Source organism: Takifugu rubripes, chromosome 1 (assembly GCF_901000725.2).
Source record: "Takifugu rubripes chromosome 1, fTakRub1.2, whole genome shotgun sequence".
Taxonomy (NCBI): Eukaryota; Metazoa; Chordata; class Actinopteri; order Tetraodontiformes; family Tetraodontidae; genus Takifugu; species Takifugu rubripes.
The window spans coordinates 22,021,907-22,048,184 of record NC_042285.1 but is presented as its reverse complement, the minus strand read 5'-3'; the positions used below and the strand labels follow the sequence as shown (position 1 = coordinate 22,048,184).

Below are 26,278 nucleotides of genomic sequence, written 5' to 3'. Positions count from 1 at the left end.
TTGGATTTGCTAAGCTGACAATCGGCTGTTATGAATGTCAGGATCATCGGTCCCCAGATATATTTATCAGCTTAATAAGACTTAGGGTTGAGAAATGAGTGAAGAAGAAGAGAGACTGGAGTTAATGTTGGGGAAGCTCCCTGTTAAGTCTGACAACCCCCAGAGTCCTCATCTCACCTTTATTCTCTTTATTTACCTCCACAAATACTATTTAATCCCTCGTTGACTTTGGAGACTAAAGTGTCTGTCAGGGACGAGCCAAACCCAAAGAAGTGAGATTTAAAGGCGTGCATTAGCATATTGGTGTCGTATGGCCAGTTTTGTCCTATAAATCCCCCCTTACCACTGGTAAAAGTGACATTTGTGCCTGTTTCTTAGCTGCACGTGTGTTGGGATGTTGAACTGACCCGGGTGTAAAGCAGATAGTTGTTTGGTTCTCTTATGTTTCAGCTGGGTACAAATACACATTCTGTTTAATTAATGGGTAATTGAACCTGATAGTCATACATTCAATGGTCTTAGATATCTTATGCCAAATATGTTCAAGTGAACCATTAGATTAAGAATAGATGGGGGAAATAGTGTTGAAATTCTTGCCCACAGATGTAAACACTTAATGAATCAGGCAGGAATCTTACCTGTCAGGGCTCCGAAGTTTCGCACCCGGCGTGCTCAGTGTGCAGCAGACGTCCCGCTCTGATGTGCCCTGGCTGTTGTTGTTGCCATCACACCACCTCTGTTACTCATCAAGACCTGGAGAAACAAGAACGCAATGAAAAACATCAAAATGTGAAAGAAACAGGAACAAAAAAGTGAAAAGGTGCAATAGCAACCAAAATACAACTGACAAATATGTCATATGACCTCTCTTCCTGGAATCAGTGTGCTTCTTTGGCTCTGGTTTGGATCTTTCCAAGGCCATAATATTCTCTTGGTCAACAAGAGTTGATCTATTGCTGTAATATGAAATAAACTGTCCAGATATTCCTTTTAATGTAGATCTGCATTGCTAAGCAGCCTAAAGACACAAATGTGAACAGTTGCTATAGAAACATGAGGAATACAGCATTTCTCCTGAGTGCATCGAGAGAGCAGAAGCAGCCAAACTCTGACTCTCAGGTTTCTTCTGAGGGCGCTCGATGAGCAGGCAGGAGGTTTGGGCGCAGCTCGCTTAGATGAGAATTAGGAGGTCCCTAACACAGCAAAATGGCTGATAATAAAACTGACAGTGATATAAACATCTTATTCTTCACCTGTAGAGTCCAGAAACACACACGGAACCAACCGAATCGCCTATCTTCTTATTAGTGTGCAGCTTTAATGCACGTTTCTCCTCTTTTGAAGTGTGAAGGAGAGGTATCGCAGATCTTTCCTGTCGGCTGCTGTCAGACTGCACAATAAACATAACGCCCGCTAACACAATCTGAATATTATATATTCTGATATGTATATTGTATTCACCCTCTGTACTATGTACAGGTACACAGAGGCCGAGTATCCATTTACCTGGATTATTGTAAATATACATCCTCTTTGTATATTCCAAATTCTATTCTATTCGATTTTATCTTATTTTTCTCTGCGTGCTCTTGCTGTTGCACTGTAAATTTCCCCGTGTGGGACAATAAAGGACCTGAATCTGAATCTGAATCTTTTATATCTTTACTGCAACCGAAAACCAAACTATGAAGGTCTTTATCCTTTTTGACTTCATCTTGATCTTTTTTCTGCAGAATAATCTGTCAGAAAGTCATTAAAATGTATCTGCTTCACTTGTGCTAAAGATTTTAAATGAGTATTCTGACTCAAAATGGCACTTATTCTGCTTTCATCAAACACTAATAAAGTTTCTTGCACAAGGCCACACAAAGTTTGACGCAGCGTTTGCATAACCTTCAATTCAGTAGTTAGAATGGCAGTTATTTTTATTTATTTGTTTGTTTTTGTACTCCAGGACTCACACCACTAGTTCATACCTGCGATTTGAGACCTAAATGACAATGACACTGCCTTTCTCTATGTTATAGCAATTATACCCCCTGACCCATTTGCCCTTGAGTGGATTTGAAAGAAAACCCAAACCTACTTAATATGCAGATTACTTTTTGCAGACAGATACTTGGTAATTACTGCTGCTCTTCAGTTGTTCTTGGTGTCACATGAGAATGCACCTGAAAGAAGCTATTCTGTGCCACGTTTGGGCACAAACATATCGGGATGGATGTCGGAGGGCGCCGAAGGTGAGTTTGTCCACGCGCATGGTGCTGATTGACAGTGCCAGCCTGTCATTATGTGCAACAAAGAAATCATCTGCCTTTGTCTTGTCCTGAAATCTAAAACAAAGGCTTTCTGTTCAAGGCCATCAAAGGATAATCCTCAGTTAGTTATAGAGCAAATCAGCTCTCGGGCCTAATCAGAAAAAAAAAAAAAAATAGCCAGCGCCCTTGCTGGCAAAACAGCCTCATTTACCCACTGATAGCTGCTTTGTTTTAAAAGTATACAGAAGAGTCTGCAGAGACTCTCCACATCAGCACGTTAATTGTCGATTCTGGACATGTTGATAAGAGACCGGTGCTATCTGGTCCAATTCTGCAATCTGTACTGTCTGTGCTCCAAGTGCTGAAACATTTGAGATATATTCAGATTACCCCGTGCAGCTGCTACCACTGTCCCCTTTGCACATTTTAATTGCACATTTATCGATTATAATAATAACTGCAGAGTTTTCTAAGTGACCCGATGTGGCTGTCTGGAAGAATTCATTATGTAGTCTCGTTTTAGGAATATTTCCCTCTCAAGTCACATCTGTAGTTAAACGCACAGCGCAACAGACCCAGCTTTAAGCTTTAACTCCAGCCCTCAAACTCCAGGCTGCACGTCGCCCTGTAACGGCCGCAGGAAGCAGGCAGGTAAAGCACCCTGCAGCTTCCTCGTTTACCATCACACCCCAGTTGTGGTGGCACAAGGAGTGACCCACTCAAGCTCGAAACAAGGACACAGGTCAGCGAGCAAGAACACTGGCTGCTACAAAGTGGGCACGTGGGTGGTTACACCACTCAGTGCAATTGGAACGATAGGGCTCTTGTCCAAAAAGCATGTCGACGAGTGTAAGTCGCGCAGTGCGCGCTGGTGTTGTGTGTCTGTGTGTCACTGGTCGCCGCATACTCAAGTCAAAGAAAAATTAAAAGTACCCCGTTAGCATGCCATTACCATCCATATACCTACATTTTAATTAGACTTAGATGGCAGGCACTTTTCAGCCTCCAGAACATTTCAATCGATCTTTCCTTTCACTTATGTATGAGCCTTTAAATGTTCAGTCCTTTTACCAGAGGACCTTGGTATTCTTTCCTCTGGCTGACTTTAGCATTCTTCCTTCATCACCAAATTAGATCAATAGAATCGGATGAAAATACATAAAGCGGAAAGGAAACGAGAGGCGCCGCGCCTGTTTATGGTGCCATGGTAAATCATCCGAATGAATTTTTCATTTTGAACCTTTTTCTTTTCCTTAAGCTGTCGGCCGCACTATCAGCTGTTTCCACAACCCCCTTCCTTCTTCACAACAGCAGTTGGCAGCTTTGGGCCCTGTTCTGAGCCAAACGAGGATGCATTCTTTGCGACTCATGCAGCAGCATCCTGATCTTCAAGGACGAGGGACACGGATGCAGAAGAAGGGCAAAGCCATAATATTAGCCCCAGAGGAGAAATTTCACAGATTATTGCCCCTCAATGCCCAGAGGACACCTGCAATCATTGAGGAAGAGGTGTCAGAGTAACTACGCTGTCCTCCACAGGTGCTTTGAGCATCAGTTCACTATTACCTTGGCAATGCTCCCAGCAACTTTACTGCTACCAGCCTGCTCTCCAGTTTTGTTGGTCCAGCGCTCCTGTAGCTATACTCCCCCTGGAACCCAAAGGCTTTGGCGCTGCCTGGTAATGGGCAATGGGATTAACGTTGCCAAACTGCTAGTTGACATTGAGAGACTGGATTCTGTTTTGGTGCTGTGGTTGACAGGCAATATTCTTCTCAGTGACACCTTGTCTCTTCATGTCGAGGAGAGTCTTTGTCCCAACACATTTCTGTTTACTCAGCCTCATTATTTGCTGGAAAACTGATCCCAGCATGACTTTGTGAAAGACACTTTTTAACGCACTTAAATTCTAAGCATCCAGTAGCTACTCTACAGCCATAAATGGCTCTAGCTCATCCACAGGAGCTTGGGCAGATGAATATTCAGGGTTGTTTATGCCTGCACAAACTCTACACCCCAATGCAGGTCAAACAATCAAGTGAAGCACATAACACTAAAAAGTTGAAGCGGAGGACGTCTGAAAGTAATGTTGGTGCTGGCACAAACACTGAATCATCAATCATGAGCCTCTGCACCATGATCTGTTCATCTTTCATGCAGGCATCTGTTGGTCTTTTTATTTATCTCCATGTCTCCATGTCTTCCCCTGCGCTCAACTTTGAACGTGGACGGATTTTTAAGGCAGAGGCTCCCCGGAATTGAATACACTCAAACTTAACTCGAGAGCACCTTTGTGTTCTTGTCGTTTGTATGAGGATGAACCGTCAAACCAGGAGGAAGCCACAAATATGCCCGGAACACTGGTGACAGATTACGATATCATCAACAACCTATTTGCTGCCGCTGTGCACAGATACATGCTTTAATTCATCAGCAAACATTGTGAGCAAACACTGTTTCCAGCTTATGTCATGAAAAGAAGTCATTTTCATTGTTTAACATGTTGTTTCCTAGTGTGAATCACCTTAATCACAGCAAGGAAGTTGATAAATCGAGCTGTGAAATGAATGGTGGAATTCTTTAATAGCCCAGAGGGACAGTTGGGGGGGGACTGCATGTCACTACACGCTCGGTAATGAATCCAGTGTTCTGGTCGCAGCCACGTGAGGTCTGTCATTGCTGGGGAGCAGGAATGATGTGGCACCATCAGATCCCATCAATTTGCATTTTTCGGTAATTACAGGAAACCATCCACTCAAGCCTTTATTCACCAGGCAGTGATTAAACTCTTCAGCCTGTGTGTGTGTGTGTGTGTGTGTGTGTGTGTGTGTGTGTGTGTGTGTGTGTGTGTGTGTGTGTGTGTGTGTGTTCCAGGATCTGCAGCACTACTTTAAAGTAACTTGAGCAGTTAATGTCTGATTCTGTCGGTACCAAGTTCTGTCACCTGCCGTTACCCTGAGAAGGTATGAAGGTATTCCCTTTTAACTGAGACCCTGAAGGAAGCGTCTCTGCTCCTAGTTCCATGTTTGCCTTTCATTGGAAACCCCTGCATTAAAGCAAAGCATGGCCTGATTTAAAAATGCCGATTTATTGTCTGAAACAAATGAGCTTTACCAAGATTAAACATTTGCGCAGCGGATTCTTTTAATCACAGCCAACACAGAAGAGTCGTTAATGTGTAAACTTCTGTGTGTACGTTGCAAAGCATCACTGGGAACTAGCAACACTGTGCTGGCGCTAACACATCACACGCTTTTCTGCAGAGGAAATCCTCCCCGCCAATGCAACCGTGGCCACATCTGATCTCTTTATGTTTGGCGAGCGGAGACGTGCACGTTTGTACCTACAGCACTGTTAAAAGAGCAGGGAAGCTATTTGAGGTGAAGAACAAAAGTAATCGCTTGCGATTGACTTTTGGATTTGCCCTCACGGCGAGCGCTCCGCCGGCGGCTGCTCGCTCAGGTCACTCTGATTTACAATTATTCTGAAACCTTCATCGCGTTGTCTCATATACACACATGCAGACAGTTTGAGCAGCTTCTTCAGATTATAACTACTTTAGAATGGCTCACTTCTATATCAAGAATGAAACCGTACCTTATTTAAATATGGCCCCTTATACCTCAAGTTCATTACTAGGAAAACAACAAAACAGTTTAACTTTGATATCAGAACAGGGAGAGCTGATAGAATCTATAAGATACATTTGGATCACAGGTACAAAAGCGCTGAAGGTGAATATAGCGGCTGTGTGCCTTTGCTAAAATTTACATATCCAGGTCATTGAAAGCACCCGTTAGTACTGAGCAGCTAGAACACTTAAAAACATAAAGGTGCCCCAATAACAATATTATACTCGCACTTAAACTATACATACTATACAATAAACCTACCACTGAAGCTTCAGTTAACACAGTCACAGCAGCGACTTACACAAATGATGCCGCACCAGTTGGTTTTAGAGCTGATTTACACACAATATAAGGTTTAACATCTAGGCCGGCAAAAGATGAGGTGCAGTTGTCTGGGAATCGTGGTATTAGGACAGTTGTGCTATTGAAGCATCACAGCAGGATATCATTTTGAAGTAATGATGATTGATTGCCAGAAAGCTGGGCATGGAAGACCTGATCTACAGTTTCCCACTTACACCCCCAACTGACAGAAGGAGTTATTTCTGAAGTTATTCTTGTTAAAGAGTCTCATGACATTCTCTCCATTAATGAAAGTATGTAATATCTGCAGAATGTGTAAGTTGATGCAATTCATTGCCTCATTTCACAGATATTCGCCTCATTAATTATGCATTCAGAGTGGAAAGATTATGAAATGACGTTGAAACTTTTCTAGATAAGTCTTATTAGGAAATCTCTAAAGACCATATCAATAAATTAGCAATGCAGCCGTTTCTCTAAACAGCAGAGGAACGGTGAGAAATGGAAGCAAAAAATTCCACAGAGCAGCAACATACCCACAGTTACTACGCCTGTTTATGTGCCCTTCAGCCATTTGGTATTTGTGATGAATATTTAAGCTCAGCTCTTTTCAAAATAGCTGGTGCCTGTAACATGGTGGATCTGGTAAAATGCAGATAGCTTTGTCAGAGCTCGGCACTGAAAAGTTCCGCGAGAGGTTCTCTTAAAAAACAGCAAGAAATTTTCTGTATTCGCAGTTGATTTGTTTTCTCCGAATCTTCAATTTATTGAAGTGTTTAGCAAGGTCATGGTTAGAACTAGACCTTCTGAATGTAACTTTTTAAGAACAACACACGCTTAAACGGGGCCATTGAAGCTGTATATTCTGTGCCAATACAGCCTGCAGCAAATGTCTTTAAACGTCTGCCAGCTATAATGACAAAAACTATTGACAGAATTCGCACTTAAATCCCTTGTCTGCCCCCTTCCTCCAATTACCCTGCCCTCCCCTTTGCTTCAGTTTCCCAGTGTTACCCACTGGGGTGCCAGGGTTTTAGTGAAATACTTATTGATCCTTATTTCCTTTGACAGAAGCTTGTTCGTTCCGGATTGAGCATAAATATCTGTGACTGTTTAGCATCGATCTGGTGCCGATAGTGGTGCAGACTGAAACTAATGGTGCAATTTTCTCTCTCTGTCCTCCCATCATGTAAATATCCAGTATTCCACTGTATTACATAGCATATTAAGTATTTTCTCAGTGAATTGGCATCTGCTTCGAGAGGCGCTGTGTCAGGTTTAAGCATTGTGTCATTAGATAAAAATAACCACCCACCCCCCCTCCCCCCACATATACATTTACACACTCACGAGTAGCTATTGAACACTGACATAACGAGCCACATGAATATAATTTGAGCTCGCGTCATGCACAGTTCCTCCTACTGGGAACTTAATATCCCCTGGTGTCTTCGTATTTCCACAACAGCTAGCGTATAATGAGGAGCCCTTGGTGTAAATGGATTGGAGGCAATGAACCGGATGACTCCACCATTTGGCAGTCAAAAAAGCATTAAAAAATGTATAAATAAGTGAATGTTTTTCATGCAAAAATGTGAGTTTCTGTTTTGACTTCAATGCTGTGCCAGCATTAATCACATATCAATTTAGTTAAGAAGCTGTGGACGCCCGCTGTCCTTGAACGCATCAACAGGCAGCAATGAAGGAGGCCGCAGGAAAAGGTCACTTTGTTTTAGTAAATCTCCTCTCACTTGCTTTGGTGTACATCAAGGTTGGGACAGAGAGAGGTCCTACCCTGATTTGGTTCATAAATGTTTTAATTAAGAAGATGCTGGGAACGTACCCTGGGTAGCAAAAAGGCAATAAAACCAAAAAGGAGCGGGTGCCTGGCACTCATCCCCCGAGTCATTATTTTTTGTGGATCTCTGCGCGTGAGGGAAATGGCAAAAGGAGGGTGATCCAGAGATACGGTCATTTGTGAGGCATGTTTTACTCATTTGCACACGTGCAGAAACCTTCTGAAAAGGTAAATTCAATTACAGAACGTCCCTTTGAAATGCTGCTGACTCACTGCTCTGCGTTGCTGGAAACGGATGGGTGATTAAAACCTGCAAGCTTATAGAAAAGTCTGTTCCTGCAGCAGCCTTTAGTATCAAAAATGAGAGAATTTTCTAACATTGCTGGAAGGGTGGAAATCATCAGTGATGCAGTGGTGGTTAAAATGACAGATTTTCAGAGCCTGGTGATGAACAGAGCCACATATCTTAATGCTCTGCTCACATTATAGATAAAAAAGGTACATGAAAAGGATAATTATTCTAATTATTTGCTTTCAAAATACACTAATAACCTGAAAGCTTTGGTTCTGGAGGTGTTTTGTGCTTTTTACAGATGTTTAGAAAGTGCTTCTTCAGAGCGATGTGTTGAAAGACGTAGGACATTTAACAAACTGGCACTCTCAGCACTGTCACTCGAGGAGAACTATGTGAGCCAACCAGCGCCCCAATAGGAAGAGTCCTGCACTCAATTCCTGCTGGCACACACAGAAAACAGTCCCTGAAGAGGAAACGGAGCGACAGTTGACACCAGGAGAGAGCCCAGCCACAAGATTCATCTTTCAATTTAAAGAGACTTGGGATGTTTTCATCATCCAGATATTAATAAAACACCCGGAAATTATTGGAGAGGAAAAAAAAAGAAGCTCCATACAGTCAAACATTGCAGTGGCACCTGGGCTCATAACAGTCAGACAGGAGCCGAAACACAACTGCCTATATTTCTTTTTAAGGATACCCTGTGATAAAGCTCAACTATTATTGGGTTTAGCCCCTCAGAGAGGATAAATATTACCAAACCCTGTCAGACCTCCATGCCAAAGGACCATCACTGTGAGATACTATGGATTTAAGGGGAAAGGCGAGCTGTCATGATGATGCAGCTTCTGTGAGTTTCCCCCAGAAAGCTCCTGACGTAGCTCGGCTGTGTGCACGGCCTCCGTGTGCCTGTCTGCTCCTCCACTGTCTGTGCACGCTCCTGATGAGATGATTGATGCTTTCCTGGGGATATCTCCCAGACCCGGATTAGGGCATCAGTCAGCTCTTGGACAGCTTGAGGTGTGACGTGGTGCTAGATGTAACAATACATGATATCGCAGAGGCCCTTGATTGGATTCTGGGGAACAGACGGGTGTCGATAACATCAACTCTCTAGCCGCATCAGTTCAGGCATTCCCATGCACCAGCATGACCCCAGAGCTCACCAGCATATGGTTTAATAATGGTTCTGAGTGTCTCATCCCAGCAACAGGAGTCAGGAGACCTCTGTGGAAGGCTGTGCCTCTCCAAACCGTTGCCAAACTGGTCCCACTGGAGGATGGTGCAGACAGCAGAACATGGAGCTCCAGACTGCCTCACGTCTGTCACATGTGCTCAGCACGAACCTTCTCTCCCCTGGACGCCAATGTTTGGTGTTCTTTGGCAAAGGCCCGCCAGGCAGCACAGCGCCGCGAGCACAGACATCGCACCCTCACGCCGTCGTCGTGGCATCTGTCTCCATCAGAGACAGAAACATGCACAAGGTTGGCATGCTGGAGGTCATTTTATAGGGCGTTGGCAGCACTCCTCCTGTTCTTCATGCACAAAAAAACAGATAGTGGTCCTGCTGCCAGAAAGGAAGAGCAGAGAGAAATGGTCTGCAGAACCATCCCATAATAGAATCTGTCTCACTAATTGCCACTCCTTACCACCTGTTGTCCCATTTACAGCAGTAAACTTACTTTGCGATGTTTACATGTTGCAAGTTATATACTCTAGGTGTAACTGACTTGGGGGTACGGTGGACATTAATAGCATTAAAAATCATTAGTAATACAAAGTAATACTGCTTAAAATGGTCACTGGAGTGATAAACTTGTCTGTGTGTATATGAATTTAAAAATAATAATATAAACACGGTAGCGTAGTCTGCAGCGGACTAGGCTGAGAAGTGGTTCAAGCCCCGGTGTGGACAAAGCATGGAAGGTGTTCTGGTAGCAGGGATAGGTGCCAGGACACCTTCAGATCAGCGCCAAGGTACCCTTGAGCAATGTACCGATTACCCTAAATGCTCACATAGGACCCTGCAATGAGCTGGCGTCTCATGCAGGGTGCACCCTGTCTGTGTGCAGCTGGGATGGGTTGCAGTGCCCTCACCCTGGAAGGTGATATAGTGGCCAAGAAAAAAATATATAAAATGTACTTAGATGTTTCCATTTTAATGGCAATGGTGCTTTCAATGTGCTAAATTCTGCACCGGACAGGTGGCAACTGATTCTGACTCTGTGACAAATGACAGATATAGCAAAGCTAGTGAAAAAAAGTCTTAGCAACATTGTTGCTAGGTTGCATGTAAAATCTTTTTGCTCGTCCATTAATTTGGTTTCTCAGCAAGCAACTGAAGTCTCATTAGCCTCCGCATTTGCTGGAAAGCGTGCGATACGAACCCGGCGCTGCAGCGAGACACGTGCTGTGATGTAAACAAAAGCTACAACAGCTGCCTGTAGACAACCAGATGAACGCTGCTGTTAGCAGAGAGAAGCATGCTTCTGCCACGCTGCAGCAGTTTCTCACGCAGCACCCAGCCATCTGTGCTTGCCCCCATTTTTGGTTTTGCTTTTTAAACTAATGCACGTCATGTTTATTGTTTCTAAATTCGATTTTAAAGAGCAACATTATAGCGCGCTTTTGAATACCATATACTGTTTAGGAACATTCTTTTGTAATTTAACAGAACAGTTAATTAGGGGGTTTTGCAGCATATGCTTGCTCAGTTATCATCTAGTCTTATGTACATAATTGACAATCAGCAAAAAATATACAGTATGTATCACATCGTTTTATGTGTGACATCAAACTTTATCACAGTTATATCATATCCTGTCATCATGGCACTGTACACCACGAAGTGTGGCGGTCCTATTTAGAAGCCCTACAGACACTTTGGTGCCTGCTTTTTGAACACTGGCACAGTAATCGACTCAAGGTGCTTCTATACAGGATTTATGTAGGATTGTTTAGAATTCCGCGCATGCACAAGCCTCTAACTAAGCTCCTTAAGGAACTATGTCAACAATACATAATGTGCATATATAAATGTTAATCCTGTCAGCAGTCATTTCCATCCTGTCTAACAGCTCACATTCTATGTTACTGGCCTTTGGAATCCGCTCATATACATAATACCAGCAAACATTCATTAGTTATTATAAAAGAGGGATGGATATGGTGCAGAGCTGCCAGGTGCAGCCATAACTCTCTGCATTTCTCACTCTCAGAAGGACATTGAGATTTTTTCTATTGGATAGATGCTGAAAATATTGTCAGATGTGTCAGAAAAAGATGAATAATGCTGCAAGAATTTCAGAAAATGTGGAAAGAAAAAGCCCCACAATCATAAAACTCATTTTTCGGCAACATGGTGCATCTCCAACACTCCCACACAGAGTTGGGCGCTTTGAAAGCAACAGGGATGAGTCCTCAAGGTCGCTGCGGATTCTCAAGAGACTGAATAATGCATCGCTTCACAATCGCACCCACTTTTTTTTCCCAAACACGTTCAATCGGCAGAAGCACTAAAAAACTCTGGCGCGTCACTTTTGCAACATGAGATCAATTGCTGCTCGCTCGTGAGCGGGATTCATTCGGCTGTTTTACCGTCAACCCTCACAGGCGTCTCCAGAACTGACGCATCACTTGGGTGTCAGTCTCCAGCTGAAACTGCTGCAGTTGAGCTGCAGACGCGCGTCCTTCTGAGCCTGAACCGCGGAGAGCCGAGGGGAGAAGCCTGTGACAACATTGACTGTCGTTCCAATAAGCGACATCTTTAGGAACACTTCCAGAGTTCAGGGCTGGCCTGAGCATTCAGGACTTCCCTGGCAACACGCTGGCACCCTGGTTTGGATGCTCGGATACTTGATGGGCAGCACGGATAAAAATCCTCAGCCTGGTGAGGCAAAATGGTGGCAGGGACAGAACATCAGGGCTCGGAATTGTAAGGAGGAAAATGACAACGGCTTCTGCTGGTGCGTCATTTGGTCTGCGCGATTACATGGTAGCTGCTTTACATGTTTATAGACAGAGGGAGTGATGTACAATGTTTTACTGACTCTTGTCTTTTTGCCATAGCAACACCGCTTCAAGGGCTGTGTTGCATGTCTTTCCAAAAGCAGCATATTTTATGTTTTTGCGTTTCCTGTCAGCGGCTCGTATGTTTGACGGGACATCGGAAGATTTCTGCAGCGACGTTTTTTTCAGTAAATACTAAAAATATGCGCGAATCGCTAAAAACAGACTTTACAACGAAGATTTTTGTGGCCATGTTCCATCAATAAATACTTAAAAATAGGCACATCATTTGGAGACCAACTCCATCCATCTTCTTTTTGCAGTTTCTGAAGATTCGAACTCCCACTCAGCTGCTTTGGACAAAGGCGTGATGTGGGTTCGATGCCCTCCCCTCCAGCCCACACACAAACACAAAAGTTCGCTGACAGTGTGAATGTGGAGTTTCAGCTTGGATGATTGGACTCGTGGTGGTGGAGTGAGGTTAAATCTTTTATTTTTAAGTCCACTCATTTAAACTCCAGCTCAAAAAGGGAGACCAATGGTCTCTTCTGAGGTTTTTGCAGTCATAAAAAGCACAACGAAAAGAATACAGCACGAAGATAATCCAGCTGGAAGGTGCTGCAGCGCTGGGCTGCATGTGTGAGCCCACTCACAGTTCCGTTGGCTGCTGAGCGGTTGGCCGGTTGTCAGGCACGAGCCCTCTGGTGGTCGTACTACTGGGGGGGGGGGGGCGATGCCTACTGAGCGGTTTATATGCTGCCATGTGCATTTTGTGTGAAGCCATCTAAAGCAAACTGTCCTAGCTAGTTTTGGCCTTGTGGTCTAGATGAGTGTGTAGCTCCAGGAGCACAGGTAATGGCTGGAGACAAGACGTCCCCTCCAACACCACAAACAGCAGACTAAACCAGCTGTGTCTCAAAAGGGAAATCATGGATGGACGGAGCAACCGACTTCTGCTTTAGCTGCAACTGAACAGGATTTAGCAACGCGCCTCTGACAAACCCTCAAAACCTGATCAGAAAGGATGGATCAACAGACAAGTACAGGCCCCTATCTGCTGCAGCCTCCACTGCTCATCAGAACAGAACTTATTTTTGTCTTCCCAAATCTGACATTGAGGCCACGCTCACAACGCGCCAAGTGCCACAAGTCACGCGCTGTCGTCCTTTGTCAATCATTTCTAGTAGAGGCCTAAATAAATGCAATTTATGTGAGAAATCCACACGTCAGAGAGCGAAGGCAGTTTGTCCACCAGGCAGTCACGAACAGCAAGAAATGAACAAGTTTTTGATGCAAAGAGGTAAAAAGCTACGCTGTGCAGGCAGCCGAGGCTCAGAGAAGATAGCAGTGGTCACTGGGATGAGCCGGAGGTTGTCGGCTTGATCCCTGAGTTCTGTAGCAAACATAAGTGTCCTTAAACATCATCATGAACCTTGAGTTGCTCCTGTTTCTGTGTTAGAGAATCAGGAATCGTAGTCATATTATGTCAACACACATCGGATCCTTAGAACATGACCTGAGATTGTATAATCTTTAATCATTTTACCTTCTTTAGAATGACACAAGTCCACTAGACTGTAAGACAAGTAAAACAAAAGTAGATTTTGTTGTTCTACCCATCAGTCTTGCAGAGACAGTACAGCCTCTCGGTGCCACTAGCAGCCATAAAAGCTCTTATTCTTCTTCCATTTTGAATCAGGGTCTGGTTCAGCTCAAGGGTTCTTTTTCTCAACCCAGCCAGTTGATGGACTGTCTTGATGTCTTAATCTTGAACAACAGGTGCCCCAGAGATGCTTTTGGGCCAGATAAAATCTAGTAAATATATAGAAGGTGCACAAACTCTCTCTTATGTGGTGGCTGCTGGTGTTCGACTTGTCACTGAGAGTTCACTCGGCGCTACATTTGATTTGACGACCAATCAAGTGTCTCCAAACTGTCCCCCATTTCCAGTCGTTCAGCATCCAGTGCATAACTGCTGATCTGAATTGTCATCTGCTTCGGATGCTAAGAACATTTACTGCTAAAGGGGATTTCTGGAAACATCTGAGTTGTTGACAGGAGGAAGACGTAAACGTGCATGGATATGCTCAGGCATGCGCCGGGTTTATAGAGAAGCAGCCATAAACGTGGTCAGTCCATAAAGACTTAACCGATTTATGTTTTACATGTGATAAAAAATAACTATAAGCCTCAAGAAGAAACATGCTGTCACTCACTGACTCTTTTACCAGCGAAGAACATTGAGAATGTCTCTGTTTTGAGATCCTTTGGGCACAAATCGCCAATGAAATAAAATGATGGGTGTTTTTTTGTTTGTTTGTTTTTTAAAAAGGAAAAGAGCTACCAAAACATACAGTCTTTACTCTCCTATACTAAACCTACTAAAAAATTCAAACATGCTAATAAATAGCCCGGACAATTTTAGAGGCTGACCTCTGATTGATGTTAAAAATGGTACAAATGAAACAAAGTACCACTAAATACATCCCTGTTAAACAAACAGCACTTTTCTTTGGTTTTCTTCAGACAGGTTATAATTCATATTTGTGAAATATTCATGTCAAGCTCTCATGGCATCCAGATAACAAGTGATTTAGTACATACAAAAAGCTCCTTTCCATTACATGCGTGGACAAAAGCCAATGTGACTATATGACTGGAATCAGCGCTCAGGATTTATCAAATTGAGTGCATTAGCACTCACTTCTGGGGTCGATGGTGTGCAAACATTGATGTTAATAGAGACCTCGTTGTCAGGACGCCTTCGTCTTTCCACCACTTGACTTCAGCAATGCAACATCGGAATCAAGTGGGGTCAATTTTTTGTTTATTGTTTCCATTCTGTTTCATGCTGTTTATCAAGTTTGAATGGTTTGTTGTTTTCCCAGCATTGTGTTTGCGTTAAACGGTGCCTGTTAGCGCTCGATTTCACCTGAAGCTTCAGTTCTCCGTCGATAACTCCTCGGTCTGCGGGTCACCAAGCGTTGCATACATGTTCATTTCACCATGTTATATTTTCACTCATGGAAACACTGACAAAAGCACACGCCCCAACAGTCCAAAGTGTACATGCAGCCGCAATAAAAGCATGTAAATCCAGTCAAAGCACTGTAATTCTGCGCAAAATTCAGCGGGACACGATGGCATTTGTTCATCTCCAGTAAAAGCGCGTTTAGCAGGTTAACACAGGCCAGCCATCCACGGCCCATCCGCAGTCTGGTATAATCAGCAGCTACACCGTGTCATTGGCTCGGCTCAGCAATGGTGTCATTATTTTTCTTTCCCAGATAACTCCAGCGCCATAATTAAGCGTCAGGAATAAATGTGTCTTTGTGGCCAAAACCAGTCCACCGTGGGGACCTTTTCAGCCCTTCAATAAATGAAAGGTGCTAAATGTTGTTAATCACCTGTTGGTCTTGTCCTGCATATATTAAGAAGCCTTTTTCCTTGTAAAGGCTTCATCCCTGTGAGCTAATGCCAGTGATGCTGTGGTCAAAGAGCATATCAAGATGTCTGACAGCAGACCAGAGCCTGCGTTCTGTTACAGACCTGTCATCCTCCCTTCCCCTCACCAGCACCATTTTATTGTTGCAGGACGCCGCAGAAATATATATTTCCCATATCACCGCCAGACGTATTGGACATTCATTCACTGGTAATCAATAAAATGTTGCATCTAAGCAAATAATCTTCACAGAAGCCTCTGATAATAAAATCTCGCGTGGAAATGGGATTGGCCATTGAGCACGTGCCCAGTGACGGGAATTCACATGAAAACATATGAAAAAAATTATGCCAGTCACTCGCTGCTGTGCATCTCTTACTGTTTTACCTTTTTCTATCACGACGAGCCAGTCCGACGGTCTGGTGAATCCTGTGCAGATGCTGAAACACACCCCTCACATTCACCACAACCTCCAGAATCCACAGTGCCTTTGGTGTTTTGGGGGGTTTGTCCAGGAATGTTGCATAAGTGGACCTTCTGCTGGTCAGTTAATTGCGGGAAAAGCCTACTTCCAGCTGGAAACTGTCAGCCTTGTGAATGTGGCTCACTTTCAATTATGTCTGTCACATCTGTAGATTTCCAACAAATGTGGATGCAGAACATCCCATAACTTGCATTCAGCCCCCCTGGAGAAGCCTCAAATAGCCATTTAACGAAAGGGAAATCCTCACGATCACTGCGTGAGTCTGCACAAAACCTGACAAACTGAATCACTGGCAGCTTTTTCTCTTTTTGTCTTCACTGCCAAATTGAATGCCCCTCTGGATGTCTCAGACTGTCTGAAAACAGCAGCTGTCCTCAGACACATTATTAAATGTTTTAGAATGATGGGGGAAAGGCATGATTCGATACTCCCCTCAAAGCATCATGAGGGACAGCTCTGACTTTATCATATTAAATGAAAATAGTTGCGCACAGCGAGGTGGAGGCGACGCGGGAGCTGAGATTAACACAGAAGCACATTTCAATGGATAATTATGAAGAAAAAAAAGAATTAATTATGTCATAGCGATTTATTTTGTGCAGGGACGGCTCCCAGTGCAGGACAAGAAAACTACTTGCCAAAATTCGGTGCGTCAATTCAGCAACTGCATGAGCGCTTATCGCGCAATTGAGGTTCAAAGTGTTGAAATGGGCACTCACCGGGCTCCCGACGCGGACACAAAACTGACAGCAGAAGAACATTCCATCCCCCTGTTAGAGTCCCTTCACCGCTGCGCAGCGCTCCCGCCGACACCCGTGTGCGCTGCGCCGGAGCGCGGGAAGGGGGGGGGGGGTTGCGCGCACACGGCGGCACGCCTCCTGGCCGTGCGGAGCTTCGAGAGGTGCGTCAGGAAGGAGGAGGGATGAAGACAAGATAAAAGTAGTGGCAGATTTACATACTTTTAAATCTCTGCTGCGCGTTGAATTGAACATTTCCAATATAAAAGCAATAACTTTTAACAGGTGTATTAGCTAATGAGATATTGGCCACGCGACTACTTGATCTTCAAGGATCTTCTTGAGGCATTTATGAGGAAAGTAAATTATTTCTTTACTGCGTCACTGCAGCTGGGAAATTAAGCAGAACACTTAAATTCCTTAACAACAACCAGGGTCCCCTGACAGGGGCCCATCACTGAACGTGCCTCTGTGGCAGGTGAGTGCAACCTTTTCATTAGGGAGATTTATATTTGACAGGCCGCGGAGGAGAGGCTGCAGCCTGGCAGAAACAGCACGCATGTCGAAAATGTGATATTAACAACTCCGGTCACAATTTCACACCTTTTTAAATACATGTAGAGGGTGTGAAAGATGTGCGTGTTTCCTGCAAAGGTGATGGGGTTGAAGAAAACTCCGTTTTTGTGGTGTGTAAGGATTCGGCTGGTGGTGGTGATGATTAAGGACGCGGAAAAAGGAGCTTTTTAAAAGGCGCCATTGAGTGATCCTGAGTTGGAGGTGTTGAGCGCCATCCATTTCGTGGCTCCCCTCCCTCCGAACGCTGCTCTGCTTTTTATTTTAACCGTTATGTAAATGTGTAGACACTTTGTCTTCAGCAAGAAGCCACAGAATGATGCTCAAACCTGCACCACGCAGCTGTTAGGGGGACATTTGTCCTCCCAAGTTGAGGGGATTAAAATGGAGACGGCTGAATGTGATGTGCATGCTGATGCCCATCCAACTCCTGAAACATTAAAAACATGCTGACATCACAACCAAAGACTTGCCTTCATCTAATTTTCCAGTGTTGCTAAAGAAACAAAGAGCTGCTCTTCTCTGCGTTTGCTGCAGTGCAGTCGCTCGATGGCTGCTGCCTACAACATCCATATTAGTCACTGCGAGCCAAATCTCTTCTGCCAAATGATCCAAATCTTTTTTCAAATACAGACGCTGCATTTTAGGACAAGATGCAGCCCGACTCAGACAGTGTCCCCTGAGAGGGGGAACTTAAAGTGTCTCTTTCTGTCCCTCCTTTAGTCCCTGAAGCGGAACACATGGCTGCAGTTACTTTGAAGAAGTTTGGCTGTTTTTTTTATGTTTAAAAACACTCCAGAAAAAAATGTTGGGCTTCCAGAAATACATCCGGCACTCCTGCTCTTGTGCTCCTTGACCATTAGCTGTACAGTGGGTGTTGAGAGCCCTTCTGTGTTCCCTGGGAGGACCACTCTGGAGTAACACAACAGCATCACGAGAGAAACGTATAAAATGATGGCTCGTCTTAATAATTGTGTGTTTTGGTTTGAAAGCTAAAAGTTTCAGGAGAAAAATGTATGAGACGAAGTCTTGCAAACATATTGAATGTGGCTCTAATAGTCTTATTGCGAATATTTACACACAAAACATGCATAATGTGGCAAGCATTGCTTGGAAACTGGAAAGTTTATCCAGTTTATTAAATGTTCCAGAGCCTGATGTTGTTCCAGAGCCCTGTCCGACCCCTCGCTACCAGATCTTACATGAGTAAAACATTTAAAATATATATATATATAAGTACATATAGATCAGAAAGGATTAAGATCATCAAGAAATAAGGTAAAAAGTACTGTACACGCAACACTATACACATTGAGATCAATGGGTGATTGATGATAAGCATCAGCATAACACAATCATGAATCAATATCAGCAGCTGGAATATTCTCAACAGTTTAAAAATGGATTCCAGCAAGTGTAGAATTTTTCAACACATCCTCTGATAAACTTGATCTTTTCCAATAGTTGGTATATTTAATAGTTTTCAGTATTTTTGGTTAAAATGGCCGCTCCAGTAGCTCTTCTGACTCTATCGGAACTATCGGAGACAGAAAGACTCTGGAACAACAAAAGTGTTGGATTGGCCTCCTCAGACCTCGACGCTGCCCAGCAGATTTGGGTACGTTGGAGAAGAAGTAGACAAATTTGTTGGAGAGTCTAAGGAAAGCCTTTGGCTGCAGTTGCAGAAGTTAGGAAAGAATTTTATTGTTTTAGTGCTCAGGATATATACTGACACTGAGAGGGTTAGTAGTTGCTGCGTAACGGAGGAACCAAATTCAGGTTAAAGGAGGACACACACAGCAGGACTCACCTCATCTGAGAGTTGCTGTTCACAGAGCAACAACCCGCATACGAACATTATGAAATGAAATCAGTTCTGGAGACAACAAAAGGTCCATATTTGTAGATGTTGATGATGTTGATGACGGCGAGCATGTATAGGATCAAAACGAACAGTTCGATGTTCTAAAGGTGAAAGGAGCTGGGATGGGCCTCTCCAGAGGAAGACCTGAGAGTAGATAAATGGGCGTAGATAGAGAAGATGATGCAGATGATGGGTGGAGATGGAGGAGGATGATGCACTGCGGTGATCCTGAGGGGAAAAGCAGGAATTTATCCATCTGTCAGGTGTTCTAACCATTTCTGGCCACCGCTGTCCTGCACATCCTCCTCTGACTGGGTTTCATGCGACAGAAATGTATCTTTAGGAAAGTGTTTATGCTTAAATGTTTAATGACCTTATGTTATTCATCAATACAAGCTGAATTTCTGCTGGTTTCAACTGAACATCTGTCCAAGTCCTCCTCAATAACATTAGAGAGATTATGACATAACCAGTGAACTCCTGTAATAAATATTGGAATAAGCAATTAGATGTTATTCGTCATCAGCCTCCACTATGGGCTTTTGGCCCTGCATTTTCCCAATAAGAACCATAATCTCCTGCTCCATGAACTGGTGAAATGGAGCAGAAATGTTTTCTACAGCATCGAATGAGAAGAGTTTGAACTCTGCAGCACCACAAAAGATCCCAGGTGTCAATAGCAATGAGAGAATCTCACTCTCAGTGAGCTCCCATGTTCTGAATGAAGGGCTAATTAAGACCCACCAGAGACAGGGGAGGGGCCCGAGGGCCCAAACTTCAGGTTCCTCGTGAGCGTTGCAGTGTTGGTGGTGAGTGAATCAAGAGAATGAAAGGTCAGAGAGTGTGTCGCATTCCTGAGAGATGCTCCGTGGCCTCCTGCCAGCATCCCTGAAAAAGATCCATTTGCAGGAAACTCCAAACGCGGTGAGACAGAACATTAAACGCTGCCTTTCACTACGGCTTCTGCATCCATCGCCATCCTCGGCCGGGCGCAACGTCATTTCTCTGAGTCACCTCAGCACGTGGAGCAGTGATCGCTTCATTGTCCCGCGCGTCCTTGAGGCCCACGGAAGGGAAAAGAGGGATCGTGATTGGCTGAAATAGCCTTGGCAGAGGATCAGCAACAGGTGTATGTGAAAACTATGAGGAAGAGAGGCAGAAATAACAAGAAATAACAAGTCACTTGAGAAAAACAGAGGGCGGAGACTGAATATTGGGTCAGCGTGCTCACTGCGTGACAACATTTCTGTGGAGGCGCTGGGAATGTGAGCTGCTCACAATCACCTAACGGAAAGAAGGAATTCACTCAGTAAGAACAGCAGAGGCTCATCGGAGCAGCAAAAACAGTTCTCCTGGTGTTGCCTCATTAACCGGGACGGGTTTAACTGCCGTAAAGTGAATGCTCAACACTTCCTCCTCACGACTACCGTCGAGGTGCCTGGAGTGATCGGCCTGCACGTCTGTTGCTGCTGATACTGGGGGGGCACGGGCATGCTTGAGGTTTGCCAAGCAGCCTCACAAACTAGCTTCATTGTTTTATAAAAACACTCTGATTTTGCATGTGTTCATTGACATCCCACAGTTTTTCCATTAATATTTATGTTTAAACACATGTATGTAAAAGAGAGGCTGAAATATTTAGTTAAATTGATTCTATAGGCAACCCGTGCTCCCGTGCCTGAACCCAGATCTGCACGTTACAGTGAGATGGAGGAACGGGCGCTACATTTTGATCAAGTAAGAAGGTTCAAATTGTTGTAGTGATCTTATGTTTTATTCAGTGATGTTTCTGCTGTTGGAGAGGGAAACGAGGACTGAGGCTGTTGAGCGCAAATGAGTTTTTGGAGAGAAACTTTAGGTAATTAAGATGTAATCACAGGCAACATCTGAAAGAGATTAAAGACTTCCAATGGCAAGTTCTCAGCAACAGTTTCCAAAGACTGGTGAAGTCCCCCCGGAAGCACAAAAAGGTGAGAGCTGTGCTTTTGCTCAATTTTCCCGTGACTTTCGAAATATTCGGACTCTGTATTTACTGTAGAGCTGTGCACGATAAGATCCAAGGTTACGGAGCAGTAAAAGATGCGTAAGTTGTGATGACACCCCTGCAGAGATGTCAGCCTCCTGTGTCACAATAGCTCCAAAAGGTGGCGATTAAGCCTCATTTGACTCAAACGGCAGCTGTCAGCGTGTGAATTGTGTCTGACGAAGCCAGCCGAGTCGTTTGCCGAACCTCGGACTAATACACTTCTTTCTTTTGTGCACAGGCCCGCAAAGCTTTGTTGATATGAACTCTATCTTCTCAGGCAAGACGATTTACTGGTAATTAAAGGCTCGAGAGTGAATAATCACCGAATAAAAAAATATGTTGTTTTTTGCTTCCTGTATTAATAAACTGCCTTCTAATGTTTCGTAAATGCACCAGCTATTTTTGCCACCTACACAACTGCGGCACAACCTCAGGTCACTTGTGTAACATGAGAATACTGGGTTCTCCAACACCAGCTATTAATCACTGAGAGAGACAAATGGATGGCACGACATTCTTTAATGTCCTTTCCCAACGATTCCCAGCCCTCAGAATTTCTTCCACCTGACAAAGTGTTCATGAGCCAAACATGCACAACCTTTCTACCCCTGAAGCTTTTAAAAGAGTCCGACAACAGTTGACTACAATGGTTTTGAAAGCAAGCGCGTCAAACATTAAACATGTGAGTGCACCTTGTCCAGTAGCCTGAGTGTTAACAGGACAACTGAAAATCGAACATTGTCTCACTTTTTTTATGAAGCTGATCCATAGTCAGTGCCATAGATCTGAAGCAAATGCTCATTTTCATCATTTCAAGCAGTGCTTCCTATTCTAAAACAAGACTTTTTTTCTCTGCATGAGCACCTTTTTTAAAAAATCTGGGAACGCTTTAGAAACATAATCACCATGAATTAACTTAAGAAAGAAAAACGAAATATGGAATCTGAGAACACTGAAGCTACAACGTGAGGCAGTGGTGCACACGTTTAGAACAGCATTGGATGAAGATTTATTTACTTATTCATTTATTTGCTGCCTTTTCCGTAGACGCATACGTGAATCCTGATCCTACTCCAATTGTGACGGCTCAGAGTTGGTATGCGTGTGCGCTGCTACTGCTAATGGCCTTGGGGGAGTCACACAAAAGGTCAAAGTGTTTGTTGCAGTATAGTTCAAAGGTCATTCCATCCCTCACTTTTATAGACATTTTGCACAGTTTAAAGCCATTTGAGCAATCACCAGCTGATTAGTGTTGCGGCGTCAGGCAGGTATGTCTGGTAACGCTTCCTTCTGCAGATGACTTCTTTATCACGCCATCAGTACGGCAGCAGTGTGCTCCTAATCAGGATGATTACAGCGCGATGGCAGGACAAACACAAAGGACATTATCAGTATGATCATAGACCGATGAAGGTATATCACCCACACATTGACCCGATTAGTTTACAAATTTTGTCTCCATGGTTACTGGCTTTAAGGTTCAAAAAGTGCCTTAAAGGTCACGACACATGAGTTGATGTAGCAGGAGGATGCGTAAGTTGTATGAGAGCTTGAGCTCCTCTCAGGTATCACTGACTAGCACCTGAAGAAAATGGGGGTTCTGTTTTTCCACAGAAGTAGTAAAAGGTCTCCTGTTTGCCATCTTTATCTTTAGAAAAGTTTCCAAACGGAATGACAGTCACTTCACAAACTACCGGTATATTTAAAAGTTGCAACAAGAGTCTCGCCCGCGAGCATCCACACCAGGTCGCCCAGCTTGGCTCTTGGAAACAAGCAGCAGACAGGTTATATATTGCTCATTCGGTCAGACCGTGGATGGAACTTATCATACATACATTTCAAAACATCCTACCTTGCTTGCTATTCACCCCGACGCGGTTTTGTTTATTCATTGCTCGGGGCAGCACTGATGCGTGTGACACCTGAGCCTCTTCAGTTCTTCCTTTGACTTTAACATTTAATATAAAAGAATCTGGGGCAAGTTGCTTCATTTAACCCACATGCATTTTCCTCGCATCAAATTTAATCAAGCCATGACGTACAATTGTTGCAGTATTTTCAAGGTAAATACGCCAACATACATTGGTGCATCTTAACAACAGGTGCAGTCTATTTGTATGCAGATGGTCTGTCGTCTATTGACACCCTCCCACTCTGTGAGCTCCACTGCAGCTGCAGCTTCCTGTACTGTCTATTTTTACGCAACCGGAGCTGTTAACATATTTACAGTTGACAATTAGCATAGGGCTCAGCTCTGACTGATTGCCTGGCATGTTTTCTATTTAGTCATAAAACCAACCATAAACCCCGAGGTCATCGCAGTTAAGCTGAGAGTTCATTTCCTTTGACCGGGGTCGTATATTGAACCGTATGAGGAGAGCTTCATTTAATTTTAATGGCATTTTTTGGGGGGGGGGAGTGGGACAACTGAAATGTTGTAGAGATGCAAAAAGAGAGGAATTCTGAATTTAGGATTAATTGTCCACCATAAAGTATTAATAGCTAAATGGTGATCTATATTAGAAATGTTGCCATTATTCATTGTACATTGTAGAAAAATATCACACCTTGTGATTATTGTGCTTGGTAGGTGGAGCAGGGGTCACAACCATTGGTGCCTATGCCCTGAATAGTTGCACGCTGCTTGTCTGGCCTGAACAGCAGCCTTCAAGCTGCACCGAAGATCTCCGCAGTGGTCTGTAGTCTGCGTGTAATGGCGTGGAGAATTGCATCATTGGTAGCTGATAGCAACAATCTCGTCATAGTGGGTGTTTTCACTGAAGAAGACAATGTTCTTGTATCACAAGTTTTAATGTGATTTAGTCACCTTTTCCATTCAAAATCTCTTGTTCTCCTCAAAAGGCTTATGAGGAAAGTATACCTCGTAACAAAAGATATGTCAATGACATTCGATGCTGTGAATCGTTCTCTGGTGACAACGTCTAAACTTGTCCACAGTCTATCTTTCACAGTCTGAAAAAGTTAAATATGTCCATCCTCAAAATATCACTTTGCATTTTGCGCTTCCGACCGAGTTCTGCCTGTGTGGGAGGTTTTAATGAAACCTGTAACACTATGCCTCATGGAACTTCAAACCTCTGCCTTCATTAGACTGGCTTTCACTGCCATGATCAAATGCCCTTTGATGGAGCAAAAGCTGCGTCGACAACTTTCTTTCCCCACCCTGACCAACCATGCTTGCAGTTTGGGAAAGCTTTCAGGATATAAGTAGTTAAACCTGGTGGATTTTTCAAAAAAAATATTCAAGTTTCTGGTGGAAGTATCTAAAAATTGTCATGAGCTTTGGGCATCTTAAAGCACTTATTAGTAAATGTCTGTGCCAGTGGAAACATTACCGCTGATTACAGTGGATTAAGCTATGTGTCGTCTCGGCGCAGCCAATGATCAAGATTCAAGATTCAGCACTGGATTGAAGAACCACCTCTCTAAAAGCTGAGGAAAGATGAGGTTTAAAGTCAGGCTTTCCGACGGAGAGTGTTGCACAGGAACAGAGGAGGACTCGCCTGACAACAGCCCAATCTGTGGTACATCACGACTGCTCTTATTTACGCTCACTTGTTAATTGAATGCAGAGAAAAGCTGCATATTCCGCCTCTGATGATAAGATTAGCCTTAACAAAAATAGCATTTGCTGTGTTTTCTTTTTCTTGCCTCCTCGAGGGAGCCGTAATTGTGTTTAAGCCTGTTTAAACCCTACCAACTGCCATTCTTTGTTTCTAAATCTGGCTTTTGGCTTCACTATTGCTTTATTCCCACCAGCTTTACGTGCCTTTAAAGTCTTATCCAAATTCTAACTGGCGTCACGACGCAGTTTCCCTCAACAACCTGCTCTCTGGCAAACACGAAGGGTGATGAATTGCTTTCATGATTACATCCTGTTGAAATAAACAACATCTAATAATTTATTGAGCGGACAAAAATGTCGACAATAGTGTGAGGTTAAGGGTGAAAAGGTTGTGGTGGAATATATCTATAGGCAGCTGCTGATCTGTAGGGTTGACATCATCAGAGAGAGAGAGAGGGGCCTTTACATCCTCATCCTTTTGTGTACGCACTCCTGTGGTCCATATACACAAGCGGTTTATATGATTCTCTATTCTGGCATTACGTCAGACCTCCATCAGACCGTGATGCCCTGGTCAGCACTGTCATGGCAAGGTGACACTGCACTTGGTTGTGACTTCAGCATTTCTATGTGCCTGTTTTCTCTGGGTACTCCAGGTTCTTCCCAGAGTCCAAAAACATGCACATCAGATTGACTGGAGACTTCAAATCGTTACCCGGTGTGTCTGAGTGAGTACTGAAAGGCTGGTGATGGACCGCTGACCCGTCCAGGGTGAACCGGTCTGACAGAACTACTGCCCAAACTTGCTTTCTTACCAAGTTTAACATTGGTACCGGGCCCTGTAGATGTCCAGGCTCTGCATCTGCTGCGACATCAGGCAGCAGCTCTGTGCAACCACTCAAACAGCCCGTCTCCAACCTTGCATCTGCTCTTTAATATGACATACCATTAAAACCTTGTTTTGTCTGCATCTGGATCTGAGTTGGTCCCTCCTGCTCTGCTCACAGTAGACAGTTAAATAGCTCCAGTCAGTTATTGTCAGTCACAAAAGCTGTGAAACCTGCAGGCTGTACCTCCCCCGACAACAAGCTTAGCTAACGACTGTCTGGTGAATGCACGGAATAATTAGCACCTTTAATAGAATCTGGCCCTCTGGAGGCTTCAAATGTGTGCAAATGTTGCTGCAAGACAGAGCAAGAAAACTTCCTTCATGTCTGTCACACAAAAAGCTGATGATCCACACACGAAGGAGTTTTGGCTGTGTTTTGATTT

The 26,278-nt window shown here is 43.8% G+C and overlaps 1 protein-coding gene across 2 annotated transcripts in view; it reads right to left on the bottom strand.

Annotated features, from left to right (window-relative positions):
* htr1fa (5-hydroxytryptamine (serotonin) receptor 1Fa) overlaps positions 1-26,278 on the bottom strand; it is a 33,399-nt gene that overhangs the window by 2,899 nt on the left and 4,222 nt on the right. The window contains exons 1-2 of one of the 2 annotated variants that reach the window (XM_029851071.1): positions 16,940-17,058; positions 639-753 (exon numbers count right to left, since the gene is read on the bottom strand). The gene's annotated coding sequence lies outside the window, so the exon portion shown is untranslated. Of the gene's footprint in view, positions 1-638; positions 754-16,939; positions 17,059-26,278 lie in introns of those variants that run through there. The other variant, XM_029851073.1, reaches the window with a different exon arrangement.